The sequence below is a fragment of the Rhinopithecus bieti genome, unplaced genomic scaffold (assembly GCF_001698545.2).
Source record: "Rhinopithecus bieti isolate Rb0 unplaced genomic scaffold, ASM169854v2 scaffold_7985, whole genome shotgun sequence".
NCBI classification, from domain to species: Eukaryota; Metazoa; Chordata; class Mammalia; order Primates; family Cercopithecidae; genus Rhinopithecus; species Rhinopithecus bieti.
In genome coordinates, this window is record NW_016805762.1 from 987,877 (window position 1) to 995,063 (window position 7,187).

General features: G+C 43.7%; 1 protein-coding gene and 1 long non-coding RNA gene across 2 annotated transcripts in view; one reads left to right on the top strand and one right to left on the bottom strand.

Moving 5' to 3' along the window:
- MAML3 (mastermind like transcriptional coactivator 3) overlaps positions 1-7,187 on the top strand; it is a 438,906-nt gene that overhangs the window by 309,849 nt on the left and 121,870 nt on the right. The gene's annotated exons all lie outside the window — the stretch shown is intronic.
- The window catches only part of LOC108530656 (uncharacterized), a 21,032-nt gene continuing 15,421 nt past the window's right edge, over positions 1,577-7,187 (bottom strand). The window contains exons 3-4 of the long non-coding RNA XR_001885921.1: positions 4,125-4,223; positions 1,577-1,733 (exon numbers count right to left, since the gene is read on the bottom strand). This is a non-coding gene — a long non-coding RNA (uncharacterized LOC108530656). The remainder of the gene's footprint in view (positions 1,734-4,124; positions 4,224-7,187) is intronic.

Sequence of the window (7,187 nt, forward strand, 5' to 3'; positions counted from 1 at the left end):
TCACAACTGATTTTCAGGATGCTGGCAGTGATTCTGAAGCCTGTAGAAAACATCAGGTTTTAAGGGACTGAGAGTTCACCAGTGGTCCACTCTTGGTGAAGTAGGATGCCTTGCTTGGTATTGTTAACTCCCACTTCATCTCTGTGCCTGATGAACAAGAAAAAGACACCAGAGTGCCACCAACATCTAAACAGTGGCATCTAATTGATTTTAATCTTAGTTCAACAGTGTGACCAGAAGGATGTTTCAATTACCATCACCATATGGGACACTGAGTGTCTGATTAGTAGCGATGCTCCTGTTCTTCATTCTTTAGGCAACTACCCATTATTGCATAAGATGTTGTATCTGATGATAAAATTTGTATCCCAATGGACTCAAAGAGTATGCATAGAAACTTGAAGGTGTTTTGCTTACAGCCAGAGCACAGCAGAGGCTTTGGAACAAGCTGGGTCCTACCACAGCCAGAGGTGTCGCAGCTGCAGACTTCCACTCTACCCGCACCTCACATATTAGTTGTGAATTTGATAAATGCCATCCTGAAGAGCAATTGATTTATTAATTAGCTGATTCAGAATGTTCTTAGGACTCATTTGGGATATGGAGTCATTATAATTTTAAAATGTCAGCGCAGTGCAATGGAAGATGAAAATGGCACCTCCCAGGGGCCCTGTGGGCAAAGCTTTCTCCTTCGGTGGGTGGGGTTTCTCTCAATGGCCACAATGCCGTCCATGGGAAGTTGCTTCATCAGACCCAAACAGTAAGGTCTCAGGAAGTGAGGAAATGCTCATTTTTTGAAACAGAAGCTGGAGTCCAGACTAGGACACGATCAGACCAAATAGGACAATAATAATTTGGTTATTAAACTGGAGATAGTAGCTGAGCGCGGTGGCTCACGCCTGAAATCCCAGCACTTTGGGAGGCCGAGGCAGGTGGATCACAAGGTCAGGAGATCGAGACCATCCTGGCCAACATGGCGAAACCCCGTCTCTACTAAAAATACAAAAATTAACCAGGCATGGTGGTGCACGCCTGTAGTCCCAGCTACTCAGGAGGCTGAGGCAGGAGAATAGCTTGAACCCAGGAGGCAGAGGTTGCAGTGAGCTGAGATTGCACCCCTGCACTCCATCCTGGGCAACAGAGCAAGACTCTATCTCAAAAAAAAAAAAAAAAAAAAAAAAAAAACATAAAAATAAATAAACTGGAGATAGTAGCAATTTCATTAGGAGTCCGAATTAAGATACCATAGGAGTCATTTCTAGAGAAACCTCAATTGTATATAATTACCTACATCTATGAATAAGTAATCCTATAAATTTTCTGGCAAAACATTTGGTGAACTGGGAAAATATGGGCTAGATTAACTTATTATGAATGTTAACGCACCAGATTTTGGGTTTTACTTTTGCCTTTCCTTAAATGTAAGTAATTAAGATCTGTCAGTAGTATAAGTTGGGATTTGAGTTCGGAGTTTTGGAAATATTCTAATTCCGTGTACTGGGACTGGGTAGTACATCTAAAATTGTGATATATCAAGTTATTGCCTGGTGTCTTTTTTAAATTTGAGCACATGGACTCGAGAGTAGACACGTCTTAGTATGTACTCACCTTTGGGCAAAAGATAGATGGCATCATCTTTCTTTGCATGCTGAGCTCCACAGTAGATTGAGGACTTGGGTTGGAAGAAATAAGGTAATTGCCAAAGCCCCATTATCAGGTGGGTACATGTAGAGCTTTCGGGAGGAACAGATGCCATAAGTTATCAGTTTAGTCTTACCTTCTCTTTAGAGGGAAAAGAAGTTGGAGAAAGCATCTGCAGCTAACAAAAGGAGCTGATCTGGACTGGGCGCGGTGACTTGGGCCTGTAATCCCAGCACTTTGAGCGGCTGTGATAGGTGGATCACCTGAAGTCAGGGGTTCAAGACCAGCCTGGCCATCATGGTGAAACCCCCGTCTGTACTAGAAATACAAAAATTAGCCAGGTGTGGTGGCACACACCTGTAATTCCAGCACTCGGGAGGCTAAGGCAACAGAATCACTTGAACCAGGAGGCGGAGGTTACAGTGAGCCAAGATGGCGCCACTGCACTCCAGCCTGGAGACAGAGTGAGACTCCGTCTCAAAAAAAAAAAGGCAGGTGGATAACTTGAGGTCAGGAGTTCGAGCCTGACCAACATGGTGAAACCTAATCTCTACTAAAAACACAAAAATTAGCCAGGCGTGGTGGCGCACACCTACAATCCCAGCTACTTGGGAGACTGAGGCATGAGAATCACTTGAACCAGGAGGCGGATGTTGCAGTGAGCCAAGATTGCACCACTGCACTCCAGCCTGGGTGGCAGAGCAAGATCCTGTCTCAAAACAAATGAAAAATAAAAACGCCTCCTTTCTAGGATTGTGGAAAGAATTAAACTAGGTAATGAGTAGATGCTCATTGAATGCAGTAAACGTGAGTTCTTTTCTCTTCCCGTTTTTAGATATGTGATACAGTCACTTACCCATTCCATAATTAGTTTCCTTGTCTGTAAAATCAGGGGATAATAATGTCGACAAATAGTTACCTGCTTAAAATTATTTTATTAAAAAGCAGGTATGTTCGCATGAACAAAACAACCTTCCCTTCCTTTTAAACTCCTTGTTTGGCATCCTCATACCTCTCAGCTTGTTTCAGATGGGAACTTCAACCCAATGTCAGGTCACGGTGCCCAGGTTGATCTGTACTCCATATGGGCTCTGAAAGCATCACCCCTGCAGAGGCTGGAAGCCCTAGTCTTCCCAGGGGATGCCTCGTCTGCAGGTACTGCCCCCAGCCTGCAGTGAACTCTGGACCTTTTATTGATCTTGTGTGCATCTGGCTCCACTCTGATACCAGGAAGAATGGGGGTTGCTGGCCCTGGACTTGGTCCTGGACAAATAAATGTGTTTGTCAAAGCCCTTTCCTGACATTGGTTGTCTCTAGCCCAGGTGGCACTGTGGAGGGTAATTAGTTCTCTTTATTAGAGGGAACATCAGGAAGCTCTGCACAGCTCACCGTGGACACATGCAAAAAGATTTTGTTAATGCAGCTGTTACTTGCCTTTTCATTATGCTAATGGGCAGCCTGTAAGAAATGTAACCTCCTGTCACTGGCACCAAGCAACACCTATCAAACAAAGCATTGTTTCTTCTCACTGTTGATAAGTGTGACTTCTGGGGGCCAGCGATAGGATGCTCATTTTTATCTGCTAAGTGCACAGCGCTTGTAAAAAAACCAGCAGTGGCCTTGTTACCACTTGACATGACACTAGGTTTAGCTGTTTACATTGACACACTGCTGCACCCTTTTAGAGCTGCAGCCAGGGGTCAGATTCATTAGAAAGCGTCAGCGCAGATAGTGAAGCAGCATCTGGTGGGATTCTCTCTGCTCCCCTGTTGGAAGCAACAAGGCAAGGCGCTTGCATCTTGAAATGGGTGATTTTTAATACTTTTCTTTGTTTGATTATTTGAGAACCCCTGTTTGTTCCTTGACCCTACATGAAGAAGATGAGAGAGAAAGAGCTGGGCATGGCATTCACCCCAGTGATGAAGAATGAGAATGCTGGGGCCTGCTGTTTGTTGCTTTTCTTTTTGCTGATGTGTGGCTCTTTGTTGCCCAAAAGGTCTGCAGAGAGGGAGTTAAATGCATGTGTTTTTCTTGCACAGCCCCAAGGCTAAAACGTGGAAGTAAGCTAAGTAAACCTTTATAATTAGTCCTTTATGTCTTTCTCCCTTTGCCTCCCTACGGATGAGTATTGCCTTGATAAATTTGGTGACCACACTTCCCTTATAATGTTGGAAGCCACGTATCTTTTGGTTCTATGTTGTTATCCCTTTAGTCATTTAGGATGTGGAGGGTGATAGCCCAGAGGCCTTGGCTCATTTTGCAGTCACTGTGACCACACGAGTTGCTGATAACCGAGAACGGCCAGAGCGCTTGTTGCATTAAGAGCCAGAGCCCAGGCCTTCACTCTTGCCACGTGTGACTCTATGTCCATGAAACTATGTGCAGGACAATGCACGCAACAATCGAGAAGTTTCTGGATACCTTTCATGATGTTGTGTGAGGCTTGCTGGCCGCCATGGCAGAGAGAGCAGTATCTTCCTTACCTTCAGAAACCTCTGGCACCACCAGCATTGCTGACATATCTCACGCCCTGTCACAGCTTCTTAGTTCAACGGGCTGCAAAAGCTCCTCCCCACCTCCACCTGTTCATAAGGACGTAAGGATAATTCGTGCATTTTCTCAAGTTAAATGATACACTCATTTTGAAAAGCAACTACTGCATTATCCTGCCCTTGCCCTTGGGAACTGGATCCCTTCATTTGTTGAGAATCCCCCTTGCCAGGCCTTTTCATCCAGCCGCTGCTCACACTGCATGGGGGCTTCTGTCTGGGTGATTCTTGCTGGGGCATGCCAGGAGGTATTTGGCATTTCCCTAAAGCCCATCATATGCAATAAGAGTACCACCTAATCACAAAGCTCTGAGAAGTTTTGTAGTTTTGTTAAGATTAGTCATGGCTTGATCAGTCCAAGCATTAGGATACTTACTTTGCAAGTCCAGTGTTGTCCACCTGGCCTGGAATTTACCAACTGCTCTGTGGACAGCTCTCATCCCACTTATGAACTGCGCTTATATCTGCACCTTCTTTTTCTGTATGCCCAATACATAGCTATGAAGGGAGGATCCCAGGGACCAGAAGCCAGGGGACCATGTAGTGTCTTAGTGTGGTTTTTATGTCATTGCAGTATCCACCCAGGTCTTTTCCAGATCCTGGGATGCTGCCAAAAATTTCCTTGCACAGGAAAAGAGAGATGGTCACGGTGATATACAGACTTATACAGAAGATGTTTTTCTATCTTTAGGGGGCTTTTGACTCCTTTCCACTCACTTGAATTCACACAGAATAATTATATGCTCTTCTGAGGGTTTACTGCTGGGTCAGAAGAGCAGGGAGAGTTGCTTTTGGATAGTAATCCCCACTGCTGGCCACCAGCAGCTGCAACCTCCACAGCAGCTGCTTCCCCTCACCTCGATGCCACCATCTCCCCTTCATATGCACTATCTCTTCGTCTCTCTGCAGGTCATTTATAATCAGCAGTCATGGCGTACAGGCCTCATTAGTGATACAGCCATTCCTTCAGTGCTTCAGAAATAATCATTTAGAAAAAAAATGCACGGTTTCCATCCCTTGAGAGCCCATGAGTGATGAATTTATTTCAGTTTGGCTGGCTTGGCTGTCTTGCTCAGCCTTATTTCCATATTTATTTCAACAAACAATGTAGGGTGGGAACAAGAAAACACATGCTGGGTGTACACACACGCTGCATATCTGCTCCCTAACTTGATTCCTCTTGGGGAAGGATGGAAAGGAATGCCAATGAAAGAACCCTCCATTAAAAAAAAAAAAAAAAAAAAAAAAGATCTGTTGGACTTGGATGGGGTGCTGTATAGCAGAAGATGAGCTAGTTCATGACCATTTGTATTTGAGAAGGTGTGGATAACATGGCAAAAGCAATTGATCCTTAGCCTCCGACTCTGGTAGTGGTGTTTCAAGAGTACTTTCGCCCCTCGACCCCCTTGCTCCCAGAGGATCTGACTTATGTCATGGTGGACAGCAATGGACTTTTGATGCCAACAGAGGATCCGGTGCTGCTGTCTGAATCTTTCACCTAGACCTCGTTCCTTGTGATGAGTGGGGAGGGGCATGTGTGGGGATCACAGGCTGCTCTGATGAGGAATGATGCCAGCGTGTTCTTGATGGCAAGTGGTGTCCATGAATCAGACTTGCAGATGTGCAAGCCACCTGGCTTCAAGAAATCAGTTCTCTTAAGACATTTAAGCTTGACTGAGGATTTGGCTAAGGCTTGGCACTTAATCCACCTGAATTTTTTAGAATGAATGTTTTCAAGTGACTTCAGCCGAGGGTCAGAAGATCCCAGAAATCTGTTTAGAACTATGTTGCTGACACTATGTCAAAGGGCTAAGCAAATCATGACACCACTGTTAACCTCACCATTACAAATCAAGTGAAGGGAGGCGGACACCACATCTTGATTCAGTGGGGATGCTTTGAAAGTGTGTTCGTGTTTCATAGTAGCAATAATAATAATAAAAGTTTTTCTGTTCTAGGATGAAAGGAAATAGAACATGCAGAACAGTATCTTGTCCCAAACATAGCAGAACACCATTTTTCCTATGGAAAACTTGGACAATGCAACCAATTTACCAGAGAAGGAATGGAAAAAGCATCTTAGAAGAACCAGGAATAAAAATTTTTGATTCAGGGACCTGAACAACAGCACTTTCAGAATCTCTTGTTCTCAGAAATGCATTTTACTAACCTTAAGATTCCTTTTTCTAAGAAAAGTGTCTTGCTTTCCTCAAACTAAACAAAGCAGGGAGGCTCAGGGGTGAAGAAAAAGATGAATTGAGCAATATCTAATGAATATGCTCCTCCCCAAAATTAGACTCCAAATGATACGAGACAGAAGGAATATCTCAAGGGTAGGGAATCATCTGTAAGATAGGGCAATACTGCTGAAATGCAGTATTTTTAAAGAAATAAACCCCAAAATAAAGCTAAAAATCTAGTGCCTGGTCAAAAATTAACTGTAGATCCACTTACGTGCTAATATCACAATTAAGAGTAGCCTTGGAACCAAACGAAAATCTCCTTTATTAACAGAGGGAGCCTTGTTGGAGCAGCACATACAAGGCGGCCTCCAGCTACCTTGTGTCATCCTATAATGGTGATCTGGGAAAACACGTCCCAACCCAGGCTTGGCCGATGCACCCATACCCTCGCTGGGAGCCTCATCTAACATGAACAGATCTCCCAGCCAGCTTATCCTCCAGCCTTTCCATCTAAGCAGACAGTACAGAATGATTCTTATTTACCCAGCCAAAAGATTTTATTATCTATCTATCTATCTATCTATATATATATATCCTACTTGGTGAGTATGAATATAAACTACCATAGTTAATATTTTTATATTGCTGTTAGAGCTGAAAAATGTTTAGAAGCCAACCATTTCCTACTTCCTAATTATCCCATTTACAGGAGAAGATATTAAAGTCATTTAAAGACTACATGAACATTAATCCTACCCCTTATTTTCTTTTTCTTTTCTTTTTTCTTTTTTTTTTTGAGATGGAGTCTCGCTCT